The 20858-nt window shown below is 41.7% G+C and overlaps 27 non-coding genes across 27 annotated transcripts; all 27 read right to left on the minus strand.

The window, feature by feature from the left end:
• Window positions 1-604: 604 nt before the first annotated feature.
• Window positions 605-676, minus strand: trnad-guc. The gene has a single exon. It is a non-coding gene; the product is annotated as a tRNA-Asp (tRNA).
• A 546-nt stretch (window positions 677-1222) lies between these two features.
• Window positions 1223-1294, minus strand: trnad-guc. The gene has a single exon. It is a non-coding gene; the product is annotated as a tRNA-Asp (tRNA).
• Window positions 1295-1838: 544 nt separating this feature from the next.
• Window positions 1839-1911, minus strand: trnad-guc. Its single transcript has one exon. It is a non-coding gene; the product is annotated as a tRNA-Asp (tRNA).
• Window positions 1912-2148: 237 nt separating this feature from the next.
• trnad-guc lies at window positions 2149-2220 on the minus strand. Its single transcript has one exon. It is a non-coding gene; the product is annotated as a tRNA-Asp (tRNA).
• Window positions 2221-2766: 546 nt separating this feature from the next.
• On the minus strand, window positions 2767-2838 carry trnad-guc. Its single transcript has one exon. It is a non-coding gene; the product is annotated as a tRNA-Asp (tRNA).
• A 541-nt stretch (window positions 2839-3379) lies between these two features.
• On the minus strand, window positions 3380-3451 carry trnad-guc. The gene has a single exon. It is a non-coding gene; the product is annotated as a tRNA-Asp (tRNA).
• A 547-nt stretch (window positions 3452-3998) lies between these two features.
• trnad-guc lies at window positions 3999-4070 on the minus strand. The gene has a single exon. It is a non-coding gene; the product is annotated as a tRNA-Asp (tRNA).
• A 540-nt stretch (window positions 4071-4610) lies between these two features.
• trnad-guc lies at window positions 4611-4684 on the minus strand. The gene has a single exon. It is a non-coding gene; the product is annotated as a tRNA-Asp (tRNA).
• Window positions 4685-5222: 538 nt separating this feature from the next.
• Window positions 5223-5295, minus strand: trnad-guc. The gene has a single exon. It is a non-coding gene; the product is annotated as a tRNA-Asp (tRNA).
• A 545-nt stretch (window positions 5296-5840) lies between these two features.
• On the minus strand, window positions 5841-5912 carry trnad-guc. Its single transcript has one exon. It is a non-coding gene; the product is annotated as a tRNA-Asp (tRNA).
• A 238-nt stretch (window positions 5913-6150) lies between these two features.
• Window positions 6151-6222, minus strand: trnad-guc. The gene has a single exon. It is a non-coding gene; the product is annotated as a tRNA-Asp (tRNA).
• A 547-nt stretch (window positions 6223-6769) lies between these two features.
• trnad-guc lies at window positions 6770-6841 on the minus strand. Its single transcript has one exon. It is a non-coding gene; the product is annotated as a tRNA-Asp (tRNA).
• A 547-nt stretch (window positions 6842-7388) lies between these two features.
• On the minus strand, window positions 7389-7460 carry trnad-guc. Its single transcript has one exon. It is a non-coding gene; the product is annotated as a tRNA-Asp (tRNA).
• A 543-nt stretch (window positions 7461-8003) lies between these two features.
• trnad-guc lies at window positions 8004-8075 on the minus strand. The gene has a single exon. It is a non-coding gene; the product is annotated as a tRNA-Asp (tRNA).
• Window positions 8076-8621: 546 nt separating this feature from the next.
• On the minus strand, window positions 8622-8693 carry trnad-guc. The gene has a single exon. It is a non-coding gene; the product is annotated as a tRNA-Asp (tRNA).
• Window positions 8694-9240: 547 nt separating this feature from the next.
• Window positions 9241-9312, minus strand: trnad-guc. The gene has a single exon. It is a non-coding gene; the product is annotated as a tRNA-Asp (tRNA).
• Window positions 9313-9860: 548 nt separating this feature from the next.
• On the minus strand, window positions 9861-9933 carry trnad-guc. Its single transcript has one exon. It is a non-coding gene; the product is annotated as a tRNA-Asp (tRNA).
• Window positions 9934-10478: 545 nt separating this feature from the next.
• On the minus strand, window positions 10479-10550 carry trnad-guc. The gene has a single exon. It is a non-coding gene; the product is annotated as a tRNA-Asp (tRNA).
• A 546-nt stretch (window positions 10551-11096) lies between these two features.
• On the minus strand, window positions 11097-11168 carry trnad-guc. The gene has a single exon. It is a non-coding gene; the product is annotated as a tRNA-Asp (tRNA).
• Window positions 11169-14473: 3305 nt separating this feature from the next.
• Window positions 14474-14545, minus strand: trnan-guu. The gene has a single exon. It is a non-coding gene; the product is annotated as a tRNA-Asn (tRNA).
• A 546-nt stretch (window positions 14546-15091) lies between these two features.
• On the minus strand, window positions 15092-15163 carry trnad-guc. Its single transcript has one exon. It is a non-coding gene; the product is annotated as a tRNA-Asp (tRNA).
• A 548-nt stretch (window positions 15164-15711) lies between these two features.
• trnad-guc lies at window positions 15712-15783 on the minus strand. Its single transcript has one exon. It is a non-coding gene; the product is annotated as a tRNA-Asp (tRNA).
• Window positions 15784-17318: 1535 nt separating this feature from the next.
• Window positions 17319-17390, minus strand: trnad-guc. Its single transcript has one exon. It is a non-coding gene; the product is annotated as a tRNA-Asp (tRNA).
• Window positions 17391-17934: 544 nt separating this feature from the next.
• trnad-guc lies at window positions 17935-18006 on the minus strand. Its single transcript has one exon. It is a non-coding gene; the product is annotated as a tRNA-Asp (tRNA).
• Window positions 18007-18553: 547 nt separating this feature from the next.
• trnad-guc lies at window positions 18554-18625 on the minus strand. The gene has a single exon. It is a non-coding gene; the product is annotated as a tRNA-Asp (tRNA).
• A 548-nt stretch (window positions 18626-19173) lies between these two features.
• Window positions 19174-19245, minus strand: trnad-guc. The gene has a single exon. It is a non-coding gene; the product is annotated as a tRNA-Asp (tRNA).
• Window positions 19246-19790: 545 nt separating this feature from the next.
• trnad-guc lies at window positions 19791-19862 on the minus strand. Its single transcript has one exon. It is a non-coding gene; the product is annotated as a tRNA-Asp (tRNA).
• Between the last annotated feature and the right edge of the window lie 996 nt (window positions 19863-20858).

Below are 20858 nucleotides of genomic sequence, written 5' to 3' on the forward strand. Positions count from 1 at the left end.
CGGGGAATTGAACCCCGGTCTCCCGCGTGACAGGCGGGGATACTAACCACTATACTATCGAGGACTCGCTCAGAATGAGGCTGATTGTAGATTGACTGATATTATAACAAGTAGAAATGAACCCATATACTCGGCATATTACCGATTGAAATGAAGAGGGGTTTATCTTTAAAAGTTCAAGCTGGTTAGAGCAGCAGGTTACCTAACGATTAGGGAAAATCACGTGATTAAAGTAAAGAGCAAGTCCTTTTAAATTGTAATAACAATGAGAGCCAGTGGCCATTTTTAAAAAAGAGTTGCTCTTCCCGACGGGGAATTGAACCCTGGTCTCCCGCGTTCCATGTGGGGAAACTAACGACGTTACTATCGAGGACTCGGTCAGAGTGGGCTAATTCGTGATTGACAGCAATTATAACAAAAAAACTCAATTCTCAGTAAATAATAGCTTGAAATGAAGAAGGATTCATCTTTAAAAGTTCAGGCTTTTGAGTGCAGCAGGTGATCAACGTTTGGTGAAATTAACGTGATAAAAGGGAACAGCAAGTATTTTAAATTGTAATAACAATGAGAGCCAGTGGCCATTTTCTTTTTTAAAAGAGTTGCTCTCCCCGACGGGGAATTGAACCCCGGTCTCCCGCGTGACAGGCGGGGATACTAACCACTATACTATCGAGGACTCGCTCAGAATGAGGCTGATTGTAGATTGACTGATATTATAACAAGTAGAAATGAACCCATATACTCGGCATATTACCGATTGAAATGAAGAGGGGTTTATCTTTAAAAGTTCAAGCTGGTTAGAGCAGCAGGTTACCTAACGATTAGGGAAAATCACGTGATTAAAGTAAAGAGCAAGTCCTTTTAAATTGTAATAACAATGAGAGCCAGTGGCCATTTTTTAAAAAGAGTTGCTCTTCCCGACGGGGAATTGAACCCTGGTCTCCCGCGTTACATGTGGGGAACCTAACGACTTTACTATCGGGGACTCGGTCAGAGTGGGGCAGATTTGTGATTGACAGAAATTATAACTAGAAATAAACTCTAATACTCATTAAATAATCGTTTGAAATGAAGAAGGATTCATCTTTAAAAGTTCAGGCTTTTAAGTGCAGCAGGTGACTCAAGGTTTGGTTAAAATCGCGTGATAAAGTGAACAGCAAGTCATTTTAAATTGTAATAACAATGAGAGCCAGTGGCCATTTTCTTTTTTAAAAGAGTTGCTCTCCCCGACGGGGAATTGAACCCCGGTCTCCCGCGTGACAGGCGGGGATACTAACCACTATACTATCGAGGACTCGCTCAGAATGAGGCTGATTGTAGATTGACTGATATATAACAAGTAGAAATGAACCCATATACTCGGCATATTACCGATTGAAATGAAGAGGGGTTTATCTTTAAAAGTTCAAGCTGGTTAGAGCAGCAGGTTACCTAACGATTAGGGAAAATCACGTGATTAAAGTAAAGAGCAAGTCCTTTTAAATTGTAATAACAATGAGAGCCAGTGGCCATTTTTTAAAAAAGAGTTGCTCTTCCCGACGGGGAATTGAACCCTGGTCTCCCGCGTTACATGTGGGGAACCTAACGACTTTACTATCGGGGACTCGGTCAGAGTGGGGCAGATTTGTGATTGACAGAAATTATAACTAGAAATAAACTCTAATACTCATTAAATAATCGTTTGAAATGAAGAAGGATTCATCTTTAAAAGTTCAGGCTTTTAAGTGCAGCAGGTGACTCAACGTTTGGTTAAAATCGCGTGATAAAGTGAACAGCAAGTCATTTTAAATTGTAATAACAATGAGAGCCAGTGGCCATTTTCTTTTTTAAAAGAGTTGCTCTCCCGACGGGGAATTGAACCCCGGTCTCCCGCGTGACAGGCGGGGATACTAACCACTATACTATCGAGGACTCGCTCAGAATGAGGCTGATTGTAGATTGACTGATATTATAACAAGTAGAAATGAACCCATATACTCGGCATATTACCGATTGAAATGAAGAGGGGTTTATCTTTAAAAGTTCAAGCTGGTTAGAGCAGCAGGTTACCTAACGATTAGGGAAAATCACGTGATTAAAGTAAAGAGCAAGTCCTTTTAAATTGTAATAACAATGAGAGCCAGTGGCCATTTTTTAAAAAGAGTTGCTCTTCCCGACGGGGAATTGAACCCCGGTCTCCCGCGTGACAGGCGGGGATACTAACCACTATACTATCGAGGACTCGCTCAGAATGAGGCTGATTGTAGATTGACTGATATTATAACAAGTAGAAATGAACCCATATACTCGGCATATTACCGATTGAAATGAAGAGGGGTTTATCTTTAAAAGTTCAAGCTGGTTAGAGCAGCAGGTTACCTAACGATTAGGGAAAATCACGTGATTAAAGTGAAGAGCAAGTCCTTTTAAATTGTAATAACAATGAGAGCCAGTGGCCATTTTTTAAAAAAGAGTTGCTCTTCCCGACGGGGAATTGAACCCTGGTCTCCCGCGTTACATGTGGGGAACCTAACGACTTTACTATCGGGGACTCGGTCAGAGTGGGGCAGATTTGTGATTGACAGAAATTATAACTAGAAATAAACTCTAATACTCATTAAATAATCGTTTGAAATGAAGAAGGATTCATCTTTAAAAGTTCAGGCTTTTAAGTGCAGCAGGTGACTCACGTTTGGTGAAAATCACGTGATAAAGTGAACAGCAAGTCATTTTAAATTGTAATAACAATGAGAGCCAGTGGCCATTTTTTTTTTTAAAAGAGTTGCTCTCCCCGACGGGGAATTGAACCCCGGTCTCCCGCGTGACAGGCGGGGATACTAACCACTATACTATCGAGGACTCGCTCAGAATGAGGCTGATTGTAGATTGACTGATATTATAACAAGTAGAAATGAACCCATATACTCGGCATATTACCGATTGAAATGAAGAGGGGTTTATCTTTAAAAGTTCAAGCTGGTTAGAGCAGCAGGTTACCTAACGATTAGGGAAAATCACGTGATTAAAGAGCAAGTCCTTTCAAATAGTAATAACAATAAGGAGAGCCAGAGGCCAAAACATTTTAAAGAGTAGTTCTCCCGACGGGGAATTGAACCCTGGTCTCCCGCGTTCCATGTGGGGAAACTAACGACGTTACTATCGAGGACTCGGTCAGAGTGGGGCTAATTCGTGATTGACAGCAATTATAACAAAAAAACTCATATTCTCAGTAAATAATAGCTTGAAATGAAGAAGGATTCATCTTTAAAAGTTCAGGCTTTTGAGTGCAGCAGGTGAGTCAACGTTGGTGAAATTAACGTGATAAAAGGGAACAGCAAGTAATTTTAAATTGTAATAACAATGAGAGCCAGTGGCCATTTTCTTTTTTAAAAGAGTTGCTCTCCCCGACGGGGAATTGAACCCCGGTCTCCCGCGTGACAGGCGGGGATACTAACCACTATACTATCGAGGACTCGCTCAGAATGAGGCTGATTGTAGATTGACTGATTTATAACAAGTAGAAATGAACCCATATACTCGGCATATTACCGATTGAAATGAAGAGGGGTTTATCTTTAAAAGTTCAAGCTGGTTAGAGCAGCAGGTTACCTAACGATTAGGGAAAATCACGTGATTAAAGTAAAGAGCAAGTCCTTTTAAATTGTAATAACAATGAGAGCCAGTGGCCATTTTTTAAAAAGAGTTGCTCTTCCCGACGGGGAATTGAACCCTGGTCTCCCGCGTTACATGTGGGGAACCTAACGACTTTACTATCGGGGACTCGGTCAGAGTGGGGCAGAATTGTGATTGACAGAAATTATAACTAGAAATAAACTCATAATACTCATTAAATAATCGTTTGAAATGAAGAAGGATTCATCTTTAAAAGTTCAGGCTTTTAAGTGCAGCAGGTGACTCAAGGTTTGGTTAAAATCGCGTGATAAAGTGGAACAGCAAGTCATTTTAAATTGTAATAACAATGAGAGCCAGTGGCCATTTTCTTTTTTAAAAGAGTTGCTCTCCCCGACGGGGAATTGAACCCCGGTCTCCCGCGTGACAGGCGGGGATACTAACCACTATACTATCGAGGACTCGCTCAGAATGAGGCTGATTGTAGATTGACTGATATTATAACAAGTAGAAATGAACCCATATACTCGGCATATTACCGATTGAAATGAAGAGGGGTTTATCTTTAAAAGTTCAAGCTGGTTAGAGCAGCAGGTTACCTAACGATTAGGGAAAATCACGTGATTAAAGTAAAGCAAGTCCTTTAAATTGTAATAACAATAAGGAGAGCCAGTGGCCATTTTTTAAAAAGAGTTGCTCTCCCGACGGGGAATTGAACCCTGGTCTCCCGCGTTACATGTGGGGAAACTAACGACGTTACTATCGGGACTCGGTCAGAGTGGGGCAGATTGTGATTGACAGCAATTATAAGAAATAAACTCTATACTCAGATAATAATCGTTTGAAATGAAGAAGGATTCATCTTTAAAAGTTCAGGCTTTTAAGTGCAGCAGGTGACTCAACGTTTGGTGAAAATCACGTGATAAAAGTGAACAGCAAGTCATTTTAAATTGTAATAACAATGAGAGCCAGTGGCCATTTTCTTTTTTAAAAGAGTTGCTCTCCCCGACGGGGAATTGAACCCCGGTCTCCCGCGTGACAGGCGGGGATACTAACCACTATATACTATCGAGGACTCGCTCAGAATGAGGCTGATTGTAGATTGACTGATATTATAACAAGTAGAAATGAACCCAGATACTCGGCATATTACCGATTGAAATGAAGAGGGGTTTATCTTTAAAAGTTCAAGCTGGTTAGAGCAGCAGGTTACCTAACGATTAGGGAAAATCACGTGATTAAAGAGCAAGTCCTTTCAAATAGTAATAACAATAAGGAGAGCCAGAGGCCAAACATTTTTAAAAAGAGTAGTTCTCCCGACGGGGAATTGAACCCTGGTCTCCCGCGTTCCATGTGGGGAAACTACGACGTTACTATCGAGGACTCGGTCAGAGTGGGGCTAATTCGTGATTGACAGCAATTATAACAAAAAAACTCATATTCTCAGTAAATAATAGCTTGAAATGAAGAAGGATTCATCTTTAAAAGTTCAGGCTTTTGAGTGCAGCAGGTGAGTCAACGTTTGGTGAATTAACGTGATAAAGGAACAGCAAGTAATTTTAAATTGTAATAACAATGAGAGCCAGTGGCCATTTTCTTTTTTAAAAGAGTTGCTCTCCCGACGGGGAATTGAACCCCGGTCTCCCGCGTGACAGGCGGGGATACTAACCACTATACTATCGAGGACTCGCTCAGAATGAGGCTGATTGTAGATTGACTGATATTATAACAAGTAGAAATGAACCCATATACTCGGCATATTACCGATTGAAATGAAGAGGGGTTTATCTTTAAAAGTTCAAGCTGGTTAGAGCAGCAGGTTACCTAACGATTAGGGAAAATCACGTGATTAAAGTCAAGAGCAAGTCCTTTTAAATTGTAATAACAATGAGAGCCAGTGGCCATTTTTAAAAAAGAGTTGCTCTTCCCGACGGGGAATTGAACCCTGGTCTCCCGCGTTACATGTGGGGAACCTAACGACGTTACTATCGGGGACTCGGTCAGAGTGGGGCAGATTGTGATTGACAGAAATTATAACTAGAAATAAACTCTAATACTCAGTAAATAATCGTTTGAAATGAAGAAGGATTCATCTTTAAAAGTTCAGGCTTTTAAGTGCAGCAGGTGACTCAACGTTTGGTGAAAATCACGTGATAAAGGGAACAGCAAGTCATTTTAAATTGTAATAACAATGAGAGCCAGTGGCCATTTTCTTTTTTAAAAGAGTTGCTCTCCCCGACGGGGAATTGAACCCCGGTCTCCCGCGTGACAGGCGGGGATACTAACCACTATACTATCGAGGACTCGCTCAGAATGAGGCTGATTGTAGATTGACTGATATTATAACAAGTAGAAATGAACCCAGATACTCGGCATATTACCGATTGAAATGAAGAGGGGTTTATCTTTAAAAGTTCAAGCTGGTTAGAGCAGCAGGTTACCTAACGATTAGGGAAAATCACGTGATTAAAGTAAAGAGCAAGTCCTTTTAAATTGTAATAACAATGAGAGCCAGTGGCCATTTTTTAAAAAAGAGTTGCTCTTCCCGACGGGGAATTGAACCCCGGTCTCCCGCGTGACAGGCGGGGATACTAACCACTATACTATCGAGGACTCGCTCAGAATGGGGCTGATTGTAGATTGACTGATATTATAACAAGTAGAAATGAACCCATATACTCGGCATATTACCGATTGAAATGAAGAGGGGTTTATCTTTAAAAGTTCAAGCTGGTTAGAGCAGCAGGTTACCTAACGATTAGGGAAAATCACGTGATTAAAGTAAACAGCAAGTCCTTTTAAATTGTAATAACAATGAGAGCCAGTGGCCATTTTTTAAAAAAGAGTTGCTCTTCCCGACGGGGAATTGAACCCTGGTCTCCCGCGTTACATGTGGGGAACCTAACGACTTTACTATCGGGGACTCGGTCAGAGTGGGCAGATTTGTGATTGACAGAAATTATAACTAGAAATAAACTCTAATTACTCAGTAAATAATCGTTTGAAATGAAGAAGGATTCATCTTTAAAAGTTCAGGCTTTTAAGTGCAGCAGGTGACTCAACGTTTGGTGAAAATCACGTGATAAAAGTGAACAGCAAGTCATTTTAAATTGTAATAACAATGAGAGCCAGTGGCCATTTTATTTTTAAAAGAGTTGCTCTCCCCGACGGGGAATTGAACCCCGGTCTCCCGCGTGACAGGCGGGGATACTAACCACTATACTATCGAGGACTCGCTCAGAATGAGGCTGATTGTAGATTGACTGATATTATAACAAGTAGAAATGAACCCAGATACTCGGCATATTACCGATTGAAATGAAGAGGGGTTTATCTTTAAAAGTTCAAGCTGGTTAGAGCAGCAGGTTACCTAACGATTAGGGAAAATCACGTGATTAAAGGAGCAAGTCCTTTCAAATAGTAATAACAATAAGGAGAGCCAGAGGCCAAAACATTTTTTAAAAGAGTAGTTCTCCCCGACGGGGAATTGAACCCTGGTCTCCCGCGTTCCATGTGGGGAAACTAACGACGTTACTATCGAGGACTCGGTCAGAGTGGGGCTAATTCGTGATTGACAGCAATTATAACAAAAAAACTCATATTCTCAGTAAATAATAGCTTGAAATGAAGAAGGATTCATCTTTAAAAGTTCAGGCTTTTGAGTGCAGCAGGTGAGTCAACGTTTGGTGAAATTAACGTGATAAAAGGGAACAGCAAGTCATTTTAAATTGTAATAACAATGAGAGCCAGTGGCCATTATCTTTTTTAAAAGAGTTGCTCTCCCCGACGGGGAATTGAACCCCGGTCTCCCGCGTGACAGGCGGGGATACTAACCACTATACTATCGAGGACTCGCTCAGAATGAGGCTGATTGTAGATTGACTGATATTATAACAAGTAGAAATGAACCCATATACTCGGCATATTACCGATTGAAATGAAGAGGGGTTTATCTTTAAAAGTTCAAGCTGGTTAGAGCAGCAGGTTACCTAACGATTAGGGAAAATCACGTGATTAAAGTAAAGAGCAAGTCCTTTTAAATGTAATAACAATGAGAGCCAGTGGCCATTTTTTAAAAAGAGTTGCTCTTCCCGACGGGGAATTGAACCCTGGTCTCCCGCGTTACATGTGGGGAACTAACGACTTTACTATCGGGACTCGGTCAGAGTGGGGCAGAATTGTGATTGACAGAAATTATAACTAGAAATAAACTCTAATACTCATTAAATAATCGTTTGAAATGAAGAAGGATTCATCTTTAAAAGTTCAGGCTTTTAAGTGCAGCAGGTGACTCAAGGTTTGGTTAAAATCGCGTGATAAAGTGAACAGCAAGTCATTTTAAATTGTAATAACAATGAGAGCCAGTGGCCATTTTCTTTTTTAAAAGAGTTGCTCTCCCCGACGGGGAATTGAACCCCGGTCTCCCGCGTGACAGGCGGGGATACTAACCACTATACTATCGAGGACTCGCTCAGAATGAGGCTGATTGTAGATTGCTGAACTTATAAGAAGTAGAAATGAACCCATATACTCGGCATATTACCGATTGAAATGAAGAGGGGTTTATCTTTAAAAGTTCAAGCTGGTTAGAGCAGCAGGTTACCTAACGATTAGGGAAAATCACGTGATTAAAGTAAAGAGCAAGTCCTTTTAAATTGTAATAACAATGAGAGCCAGTGGCCATTTTTTAAAAAGAGTTGCTCTTCCCGACGGGGAATTGAACCCTGGTCTCCCGCGTTACATGTGGGGAACCTAACGACTTTACTATCGGGGACTCGGTCAGAGTGGGGCAGATTTGTGATTGACAGAAATTATAACTAGAAATAAACTCTAATACTCATTAAATAATCGTTTGAAATGAAGAAGGATTCATCTTTAAAAGTTCAGGCTTTTAAGTGCAGCAGGTGACTCAACGTTTGGTGTAAAATCACGTGATAAAGTGAACAGCAAGTCATTTTAAATTGTAATAACAATGAGAGCCAGTGGCCATTTTTTTTTTTAAAAGAGTTGCTCTCCCCGACGGGGAATTGAACCCCGGTCTCCCGCGTGACAGGCGGGGATACTAACCACTATACTATCGAGGACTCGCTCAGAATGAGGCTGATTGTAGATTGACTGATATTATAACAAGTAGAAATGAACCCATATACTCGGCATATTACCGATTGAAATGAAGAGGGGTTTATCTTTAAAAGTTCAAGCTGGTTAGAGCAGCAGGTTACCTAACGATTAGGGAAAATCACGTGATTAAAGTCAAGAGCAAGTCCTTTCAAATAGTAATAACAATAAGGAGAGCCAGAGGCAAAACATTTTAAAAGAGTAGTTCTCCCCGACGGGGAATTGAACCCTGGTCTCCCGCGTTCCATGTGGGGAAACTAACGACGTTACTATCGAGGACTCGGTCAGAGTGGGGCTATTTCGTGATTAACAGCATTATAAAAAAAAAACTCATATTCTCAGTAAATAATAGCTTGAAATGAAGAAGGATTCATCTTTAAAAGTTCAGGCTTTTGAGTGCAGCAGGTGAGTCAACGTTTGGTGAAATTAACGTGATAAAAGGGAACAGCAAGTAATTTTAAATTGTAATAACAATGAGAGCCAGTGGCCATATTCTTTTTTAAAAGAGTTGCTCTCCCCGACGGGGAATTGAACCCCGGTCTCCCGCGTGACAGGCGGGGATACTAACCACTATACTATCGAGGACTCGCTCAGAATGAGGCTGATTTGTAGATTGACTGATATTATAACAAGTAGAAATGAACCCATATACTCGGCATATTACCGATTGAAATGAAGAGGGGTTTATCTTTAAAAGTTCAAGCTGGTTAGAGCAGCAGGTTACCTAACGATTAGGGAAAATCACGTGATTAAAGTAAAGAGCAAGTCCTTTTAAATTGTAATAACAATGAGAGCCAGTGGCCATTTTTTAAAAAAGAGTTGCTCTTCCCGACGGGGAATTGAACCCTGGTCTCCCGCGTTACATGTGGGGAACCTAACGACTTTACTATCGGGGACTCGGTCAGAGTGGGGCAGAATTGTGATTGACAGAAATTAAACTAGAAAATAAACTCTAATACTCATTAAATAATCGTTTGAAATGAAGAAGGATTCATCTTTAAAAGTTCAGGCTTTTAAGTGCAGCAGGTGACTCAAGGTTTGGTTTAAAAATCGCGTGATAAAGTGAACAGCAAGTCATTTTAAATTGTAATAACAATGAGAGCCAGTGGCCATTTTCTTTTTTAAAAGAGTTGCTCTCCCGACGGGGAATTGAACCCCGGTCTCCCGCGTGACAGGCGGGGATACTAACCACTATACTATCGAGGACTCGCTCAGAATGAGGCTGATTGTAGATTGACTGATATTATAACAAGTAGAAATGAACCCATATACTCGGCATATTACCGATTGAAATGAAGAGGGGTTTATCTTTAAAAGTTCAAGCTGGTTAGAGCAGCAGGTTACCTAACGATTAGGGAAAATCACGTGATTAAAGTCAAGAGCAAGTCCTTTTAAATTGTAATAACAATGAGAGCCAGTGGCCATTTTTAAAAGAGTTGCTCTTCCCGACGGGGAATTGAACCCTGGTCTCCCGCGTTACATGTGGGGAACCTAACGACTTTACTATCGGGGACTCGGTCAGAGTGGGGCAGATTTGTGATTGACAGAAATTATAACTAGAAATAAACTCTAATACTCAGTAAATAATCGTTTGAAATGAAGAAGGATTCATCTTTAAAAGTTCAGGCTTTTAAGTGCAGCAGGTGACTCAACGTTTGGTGAAAATCACGTGATAAAAGTGAACAGCAAGTCATTTTAAATTGTAATAACAATGAGAGCCAGTGGCCATTTTCTTTTTTAAAAGAGTTGCTCTCCCCGACGGGGAATTGAACCCCGGTCTCCCGCGTGACAGGCGGGGATACTAACCACTATACTATCGAGGACTCGCTCAGAATGAGGCTGATTGTAGATTGACTGATATTATAACAAGTAGAAATGAACCCATATACTCGGCATATTACCGATTGAAATGAAGAGGGGTGTATCTTTAAAAGTTCAAGCTGGTTAGAGCAGCAGGTTACCTAACGATTAGGGAAAATCACGTGATTAAAAGAGCAAGTCCTTTCAAATAGTAATAACAATAAGGAGAGCCAGAGGCCAAAACATTTTTAAAAGAGTAGTTCTCCCCGACGGGGAATTGAACCCTGGTCTCCCGCGTTCCATGTGGGGAAACTAACGACGTTACTATCGAGGACTCGGTCAGAGTGGGGCTAATTCGTGATTGACAGCAATTATAACAAAAAAACTCATATTCTCAGTAAATAATAGCTTGAAATGAAGAAGGATTCATCTTTAAAAGTTCAGGCTTTTGAGTGCAGCAGGTGAGTTAACGTTTGGTTGAAATTAACGTGATAAAAGGGAACAGCAAGTAATTTTAAATTGTAATAACAATGAGAGCCAGTGGCCATTTCATTTTTAAAAGAGTTGCTCTCCCCGACGGGGAATTGAACCCCGGTCTCCCGCGTGACAGGCGGGGATACTAACCACTATACTATCGAGGACTCGCTCAGAATGAGGCTGATTGTAGATTGACTGATATTATAACAAGTAGAAATGAACCCATATACTCGGCATATTACCGATTGAAATGAAGAGGGGTTTATCTTTAAAAGTTCAAGCTGGTTAGAGCAGCAGGTTACCTAACGATTAGGGAAAATCACGTGATTAAAGTCAAGAGCAAGTCCTTTTAAATTGTAATAACAATGAGAGCCAGTGGCCATTTTTTAAAAAAGAGTTGCTCTTCCCGACGGGGAATTGAACCCTGGTCTCCCGCGTTACATGTGGGGAACCTAACGACTTTACTATCGGGGACTCGGTCAGAGTGGGGCAGATTTGTGATTGACAGAAATTATAACTAGAAATAAACTCTAATACTCAATAAACTAGCAGTCGCCGCCCGCTTCGCGGGCGGTGTGTATATGCTTGGTTGGTGGGGAGTTGAAAGTGGCTGGACACAATAGATATGTTTTGGTGATTGTTTTATGTTTATTTTTGTGAGGTTATATGTATTTTTATGAGATGCTCAATCGACAATATTAAAGAATGCAACTTATTCAAATATAGAATGCAACCTATTGAAATATATGGCGATACAGGATATTCTTCGTGTACACTCCGTCTTCCTCCTCGTCGTCAGGTCCCTCAATAAGCGCCTTGATGTTGGATCTTGCCGTGACTCGCGATAGTGCCACGTACAGTTGGCCGTGCGAGAAGCATGGCGTTGGTAGATATAATCCCAGGTTGTGAACAGTTTGCCCTTGCGCCTTGTTGATGGTCATCGCGAAGGCTGGGACAATGGGGAACTGTTTGCGCCGAAGTCGAAATGGGAAGTCCTTCGTGTCCAATTCGCGGCGGATATGGTTGTTCTCAAGCAGCGAGTCCAAGACCAAGTGTGGGTACTCGGAAAGCTGCGGGAGGTCGTCAAAGTCCGACAGAGCCATCCCACCTGCCGTGAGAAACTCGTGGAGGCTGTGAAGGGTCTTGAACTTTACCATTTGTTTTATTTTCTTTGATGCTGCTAATCCTGCATAATGCACGGGTATAAGTAGTACTAATCAAATACCTGCATTTCCCATATCCCCTCCCTTTGATGCTGCTAATCCTGCATAATGCACGGGCATAATTAGTACTAATCACAGACCTGCATTTCCCATATCCCCTGCCTTTGATGCTGCTAATCCTGCATAATGCACGGGCATAAGTAGTACTAATCACATACCTACATTTCCCATAAATATGCTAAATTCCTCTTGATATGCAAATTATTTTGTCAAGGCGCCCTTTTCCCCCCTTCCAACCCAGCTTATATATATGCTCCAAGAACGTGTGCTGTTTCATTCAGACGCTGTCGCCTCGACAGACCTGGTTTTCACCTGAGGACGGCTGCTTGCGTTGTGGCCAAAACGTCGTGAGAAATATTTTATTATGTTTTTATTATTATTAATTTATTACTTCCCTTCTACGTGACTTTACCGAAAGAACCAAGAAGATTTACCATTTCTTCTTTGTTGGTCAGCTGGCGGTACTGGTACGCAGAATGGTAGCGAAGAGTTGACGAAGCTGGTACGGCATCTGAAAGAGCGAGTGTTTTTCCAGACACGCAATCCATTCGCGATCGCTCTCAAGGTAGCCTGCTCGCATGGCTGCTTCCAGCGGTTTGTTTTGTTTTATTTTATTCGTAACGCACCATCCATATGCGCTCCACCATCCACCATGCCTTGCATCGCAAAGACACATCTCCGGTGTGCGTCAGCGTGTGCGCCATCCACAGTGACATTGGTCAGCAATTGCACCGTTCCGATCGCACACAGGTTGGCCCCTGCATCCACCGTCTGTATGTACACACACAGACAGATGCGCTATGGGGCCAACAATTGTTTTCTTATATTAAAATGTATTTTGTTGGTGTTTTTACGTTTACGTATTCCCATTGTGGGTGTTTTACGCATGCATCAGATTTTTGGGTTCCTCACATATGGTATCAGAGGTGTGGGTCACTCCATTTCTCAATCGAACAATAACGGAGATCGTTTCAGTTATGACAGCTTGCAGATAGAAACATTGCATGATCGTATACTAATAATGACAGAATTTGTACCCCAGTGGAGGGCATCCCCCACCCGGCGCTTCTTACCGGTACTGTGAGACTTAGAAATCCAGACCTCTCCTCCTCCTGAACCGTTCACAATACCCTGTGGTAGTACCATAATCATCTCAATAAAGCGATCACTTTCCAATGGCCATTTTGATCCCGGGAGTTACCCGGGTGGTGTCACACTGTACTCATTGTTTTAGCATGTCGCAAATTCCGATATGGCTTGTGCAACGGCCAGAGAGTGACAGCGGCGGGGGCCGGGCTGCAACCTTTGTAGACCGTTTATTACATTTCAAAGTGCATGGGATTGTGACTCCAAAACATGATAAATGTACAGTAACGCCAACTGCATCCGTGCCAAACATGATACGCGGACACATGCTGCATATTATGCAACACATGCCCTTACCAGCAGCAGCATGCACAACATCTGAATTGCACAACCGAAGTAGACAGCAAGCCGTCCATGGAGACGTGATCAACGTCAATACATAATAATGGTAATAAGCCGGATAAACCGAAAAGTACCCATTGTACCCATCAAACAGTCAGCTGGGTTGCCCCATGGGGGTATTGACCCATGGGCGAAACTGTAGGGGTGCGCTACGCAACTGGCCGTGGTCCTGGCAGGTGAAGCTGCCAGCTCAGTCCGCTAAGACTTACTGTATAGCGACCCCTGCCTACTCGTAAGGTAAAGTTGTTTGGGGACTCCACTAATCGCAGCACGCAGCACCCATTTTTTACATAAATAAACGTAATATTAGCGTAACTACCATTCGCACACTTGAATACACACCACACTCACACAGCGCAGGGTCTGCGCCCACAGTGCACTGCAGCACTGCGGCGCAGACCTTGCCAAACCTATGCTATCGCTCTCTTCCGGGCGTGTTAATTATTTATTTTTTATCGAATCAAAGTGAGCTGAGGCTTTTTGCCGGCTGTTTTATTTTCATCGAATCAGAGCGAGCTGTTTGGGCGGGTCCGTAAATAAATTAACGTCCAGATACGCACGCAGACGACCAAACCAGCATAGTTGTTTAAGATAATCGTTTGAAATGAAGAAGGATTCATCTTTAAAAGTTCAGGCTGTTAAGTGCAGCAGGTGACTCAAGGTTTGGTTAAAATCGCGTGATAAAGTGAACAGCAAGTCATTTTAAATTGTAATAACAATGAGAGCCAGTGGCCATTTTCTTTTTTTAAAAAGTTGCTCTCCCCGACGGGGAATTGAACCCCGGTCTCCCGCGTAACAGGCGGAGATACTAACCACTATACTATCGAGGACTCGCTCAGAATGAGGCTGATTGTAGATTGACTGATATTATAACAAGTAGAAATGAACCCATATACTCGGCATATTACCGATTGAAATGAAGAGGGGGTTATCTTTAAAAGTTCAAGCTGGTTAGAGCAGCAGGTTACCTAACGATTAGGGAAAATCACGTGATTAAAGTAAAGAGCAAGTCCTTTTAAATTGTAATAACAATGAGAGCCAGTGGCCATTTTTAAAAAAAGAGTTGCTCTTCCCGACGGGGAATTGAACCCTGGTCTCCCGCGTTCCATGTCGGGAAACTAACGACGTTCCTATCGAGGACTCGGTGAGAGTGAGGCTAATTCGTGATTGACAGCAATTATAACAAAAAAAAACCATATTCTCAGTAAATAATAGCTTGAAATGATGAAGGATTCATCTTTAAAAGTTCAGGCTTTTGAGTGCAGCAGGTGATTTGACGTTTGGTGAAATTAACGTTATAAAAGGGAACAGCAAGTGATTTTAAATTGTAATAACAATGAGAGCCAGTGGCCAAAACATTTTAAAAAGTGTAGCTCTTCCCCGACGGGGAATTGAACCCCGGTCTCCCGCGTGACAGGCGGGGATACTAACCACTATACTATCGAGGACTCGCTCAGAATGCAAATGATTCTAGATTTACTGATATTATAACAAGTAGAAATGAACCCATATACTCGGCATATTACCGATTGAAATGAAGAGGGGTTTATCTTTAAAAGTTCAAGCTGGTTAGAGCAGCAGGTTACCTAACGATTAGGGAAAATCACGTGATTAAAGTAAAGAGCAAGTCCTTTTAAATTGTAATAACAATGAGAGCCAGTGGCCATTTTTTAAAAAAGAGTTGCTCTTCCCGACGGGGAATTGAACCCTGGTCTCCCGCGTTACATGTGGGGAACCTAACGACTTTACTATCGGGGACTCGGTCAGAGTGGGGCAGAATTGTGATTGACAGAAATTATAACTAGAAATAAACTCTATATACTCATTAAATAATCGTTTGAAATGAAGAAGGATTCATCTTTAAAAGTTCAGGCTTTTAAGTGCAGCAGGTGACTCAAGGTTTGGTTAAAATCGCGTGATAAAGTGAACAGCAAGTCATTTTAAATTGTAATAACAATGAGAGCCAGTGGCCATTTTCTTTTTTAAAAGAGTTGCTCTCCCCGACGGGGAATTGAACCCCGGTCTCCCGCGTGACAGGCGGGGATACTAACCACTATACTATCGAGGACTCGCTCAGAATGAGGCTGATTGTAGATTGACTGATATTATAACAAGTAGAAATGAACCCATATACTCGGCATATTACCGATTGAAATGAAGAGGGGTTTATCTTTAAAAGTTCAAGCTGGTTAGAGCAGCAGGTGACTCAACGATTGGGGAAAATCACGTGATTAAAGTAAACAGCAAGTCATTTTAAATTGTAATAACAATGAGAGCCAGTGGCCATTTTTTAAAAAAGAGTTGCTCTTCCCGACGGGGAATTGAACCCTGGTCTCCCGCGTTACATGTGGGGAACCTAACGACTTTACTATCGGGGACTCGGTCAGAGTGGGGCAGATTTGTGATTGACAGAAATTATAACTAGAAATAAACTCTAATACTCAATAAATAATCGTTTGAAATGAAGAAGGATTCATCTTTAAAAGTTCAGGCTTTTAAGTGCAGCAGGTGACTCAACGTTTGGTGAAAATCACGGGATAAAGTGAACAGCAAGTCATTTTAAATTGTAATAACAATGAGAGCCAGTGGCCATTTTATTTTTTAAAAGTGTTGCTCTCCCCGACGGGGAATGGAACCCCGGTCTCCCGCGTCACACGCGGGATACTAACCACTATACTATCGAGGACTCGCTCAGAATGAGGCTGATTGTAGATTGACTGATATTATAACAAGTAGAAATCAACCCCGATACTCGGCATATTACCGATTGAAATGAAGAGGGGGTTATCTTTAAAAGTTCAAGCTGGTTAGAGCAGCAGGTTACCTAACGATTAGGGAAAATCACGTGATTAAAGTAAAGAGCAAGTCCTTTTAAATTGTAATAACAATGAGAGCCAGTGGCCATTTTTTTAAAAAGAGTTGCTCTTCCCGACGGGGAATTGAACCCCGGTCAGATGGGCTGATTGTGATTGACAGAATTATAACAATAAAATAACTCATATACTCATATTCCCGCGTGACAGCGGGGATACTAACCACTATACTATCGAGGACTCGCTCAGAATGAGGCTGATTGTAGATTGACTGATATTATAACAAGTAGAAATGAACCCATATACTCGGCATATTACCGATTGAAATGAAGAGGGGTTTATCTTTAAAAGTTCAAGCTGGTTAGAGCAGCAGGTGACTCAACGTTTGGTGAAAATCACGTGATAAAAGTAAACAGCAAGTCATTTTAAATTGTAATAACAATAAGGAGAGCCAGTGGCCATTTTTTAAAAAGAGTTGCTCTTCCCGACGGGGAATTGAACCCTGGTCTCCCGCGTTACATGTGGGGAACCTAACGACTTTACTATCGGGGACTCGGTCAGAGTGGGGCAGATTTGTGATTGACAGAAATTATAACTAGAAATAAACTCTAATACTCAATAAATAATCGTTTGAAATGAAGAAGGATTCATCTTTAAAAGTTCAGGCTTTTAAGTGCAGCAGGTGACTCAACGTTTGGTGAAAATCACGTGATAAAAGTGAACAGCAAGTCATTTTAAATTGTAATAACAATGAGAGCCAGTGGCCATTTTCTTTTTTAAAAGAGTTGCTCTCCCCGACGGGGAATTGAACCCCGGTCTCCCGCGTGACAGGCGGGGATACTAACCACTATACTATCGAGGACTCGCTCAGAATGAGGCTGATTGTAGATTGACTGATATTATAACAAGTAGAAATGAACCCATATACTCGGCATATTACCGATTGAAATGAAGAGGGGTTTATCTTTAAAAGTTCAAGCTGGTTAGAGCAGCAGGTTACCTAACGATTAGGGAAAATCACGTGATTAAAGAGCAAGTCCTTTCAAATAGTAATAACAATAAGGAGAGCCAGAGGCCAAAACATTTTAAAAAGAGTAGTTCTCCCGACGGGGAATTGAACCCTGGTCTCCCGCGTTCCATGTGGGGAAACGAACGACGTTACTATCGAGGACTCGGTCAGAGTGGGGCTAATTCGTGATTAACAGCAATTATAACAAAAAAAACTCATATTCTCAGTAAATAATAGCTTGAAATGAAGAAGGATTCATCTTTAAAAGTTCAGGCTTTTGAGTGCAGCAGGTGAGTTGACGTTTGGTGAAATTAACGTGATAAAAGGGAACAGCAAGTAATTTTAAATTGTAATAACAATGAGAGCCAGTGGCCATTTCATTTTTAAAAGAGTTGCTCTCCCCGACGGGGAATTGAACCCCGGTCTCCCGCGTGACAGGCGGGGATACTAACCACTATACTATCGAGGACTCGCTCAGAATGCGGCTGATTGTAGATTGACTGATATTATAACAAGTAGAAATGAACCCATATACTCGGCATATTACCGATTGAAATGAAGAGGGGTTTATCTTTAAAAGTTCAAGCTGGTTAGAGCAGCAGGTTACCTAACGATTAGGGAAAATCACGTGATTAAAGTAAAGAGCAAGTCCTTTTAAATTGTAATAACAATGAGAGCCAGTGGCCATTTTTTAAAAAAGAGTTGCTCTTCCCGACGGGGAATTGAACCCTGGTCTCCCGCGTTACATGTGGGGAACCTAACGACTTTACTATCGGGGACTCGGTCAGAGTGGGGCAGAATTGTGATTGACAGAAATTATAACTAGAAATAAACTCTAATACTCATTAAATAATCGTTTGAAATGAAGAAGGATTCATCTTTAAAAGTTCAGGCTTTTAAGTGCAGCAGGTGACTCAAGGTTTGGTTAAAATCGCGTGATAAAGTGAACAGCAAGTCATTTTAAATTGTAATAACAATGAGAGCCAGTGGCCATTTTCTTTTTTAAAAGAGTTGCTCTCCCCGACGGGGAATTGAACCCCGGTCTCCCGCGTGACAGGCGGGGATACTAACCACTATACTATCGAGGACTCGCTCAGAATGAGGCTGATTGTAGATTGACTGATATTATAACAAGTAGAAATGAACCCATATACTCGGCATATTACCGATTGAAATGAAGAGGGGTTTATCTTTAAAAGTTCAAGCTGGTTAGAGCAGCAGGTTACCTAACGATTAGGGAAAATCACGTGATTAAAGTCAAGAGCAAGTCCTTTTAAATTGTAATAACAATGAGAGCCAGTGGCCATTTTTTAAAAAAGAGTTGCTCTTCCCGACGGGGAATTGAACCCTGGTCTCCCGCGTTACATGTGGGGAACCTAACGACTTTACTATCGGGGACTCGGTCAGAGTGGGGGCAGATTTGTGATTGACAGAAATTATAACTAGAAATAAACTCTAATACTCAAAAAAAAATCGTTGAAATGAAGAAGGATTCATCTTTAAAAGTTCAGGCTTTTAAGTGCAGCAGGTGACTCAACGTTTGGTGAAAATCACGTGATAAAAGTGAACAGCAAGTCATTTTAAATTGTAATAACAATGAGAGCCAGTGGCCATTTTCTTTTTTAAAAGAGTTGCTCTCCCCGACGGGGAATTGAACCCCGGTCTCCCGCGTGACAGGCGGGGATACTAACCACTATACTATCGAGGACTCGCTCAGAATGAGGCTGATTGTAGATTGACTGATATTATAACAAGTAGAAATGAACCCATATACTCGGCATATTACCGATTGAAATGAAGAGGGGTTTATCTTTAAAAGTTCAAGCTGGTTAGAGCAGCAGGTTACCTAACGATTAGGGAAAATCACGTGATTAAAGAGCAAGTCCTTTCAAATAGTAATAACAATAAGGAGAGCCAGAGGTCAAAACATTTTTAAAAGAGTAGTTCTCCCCGACGGGGAATTGAACCCTGGTCTCCCGCGTTCCATGTGGGGAAACTAACGACGTTACTATCGAGGACTCGGTCAGAGTGGGGCTAATTTCGTGATTGACAGCAATTATAACAAAAAAACTCATATTCTCAGTAAATAATAGCTTGAAATGAAGAAGGATTCATCTTTAAAAGTTCAGGCTTTTGAGTGCAGCAGGTGAGTCGACGTTTGGTGAAATTAACGTGATAAAAGGGAACAGCAAGTGATTTTAAATTGTAATAACAATGAGAGCCAGTGGCCATTTCATTTTAAAAAGAGTTGCTCTCCCCGACGGGGAATTGAACCCCGGTCTCCCGCGTGACAGGCGGGGATACTAACCACTATACTATCGAGGACTCGCTCAGAATGCGACTGATTCTAGATTGACTGATATTATAACAAGTAGAAATGAACCCATATACTCGGCATATTACCGATTGAAATGAAGAGGGGTTTATCTTTAAAAGTTCAAGCTGGTTAGAGCAGCAGGTTACCTAACGATTAGGGAAAATCACGTGATTAAAGTCAAGAGCAAGTCCTTTTAAATTGTAATAACAATGAGAGCCAGTGGCCATTTTTTAAAAAAGAGTTGCTCTTCCCGACGGGGAATTGAACCCTGGTCTCCCGCGTTACATGTGGGGAACCTAACGACTTTACTATCGGGGACTCGGTCAGAGTGGGGCAGATTTGTGATTGACAGAAATTATAACTAGAAATAAACTCTAATACTCAATAAACTAGCAGTCGCCGCCCGCTTCGCGGGCGGTGTGTATATGCTTGGTTGGTGGGGAGTTGAAAGTGGCTGGACACAATAGATATGTTTTGGTGATTGTTTTATGTTTATTTTTGTGAGGTTATATGTATTTTTATGAGATGCTCAATCGACAATATTAAAGAATGCAACTTATTCAAATATAGAATGCAACCTATTGAAATATATGGCGATACAGGATATTCTTCGTGTACACTCCGTCTTCCTCCTCGTCGTCAGGTCCCTCAATAAGCGCCTTGATGTTGGATCTTGCCGTGACTCGCGATAGTGCCACGTACAGTTGGCCGTGCGAGAAGCATGGCGTTGGTAGATATAATCCCAGGTTGTGAACAGTTTGCCCTTGCGCCTTGTTGATGGTCATCGCGAAGGCTGGGACAATGGGGAACTGTTTGCGCCGAAGTCGAAATGGGAAGTCCTTCGTGTCCAATTCGCGGCGGATATGGTTGTTCTCAAGCAGCGAGTCCAAGACCAAGTGTGGGTACTCGGAAAGCTGCGGGAGGTCGTCAAAGTCCGACAGAGCCATCCCACCTGCCGTGAGAAACTCGTGGAGGCTGTGAAGGGTCTTGAACTTTACCATTTG

This window comes from Callorhinchus milii, unplaced genomic scaffold (assembly GCF_018977255.1).
Source record: "Callorhinchus milii isolate IMCB2004 unplaced genomic scaffold, IMCB_Cmil_1.0 Scaffold821, whole genome shotgun sequence".
NCBI lineage: Eukaryota > Metazoa > Chordata > Chondrichthyes > Chimaeriformes > Callorhinchidae > Callorhinchus > Callorhinchus milii.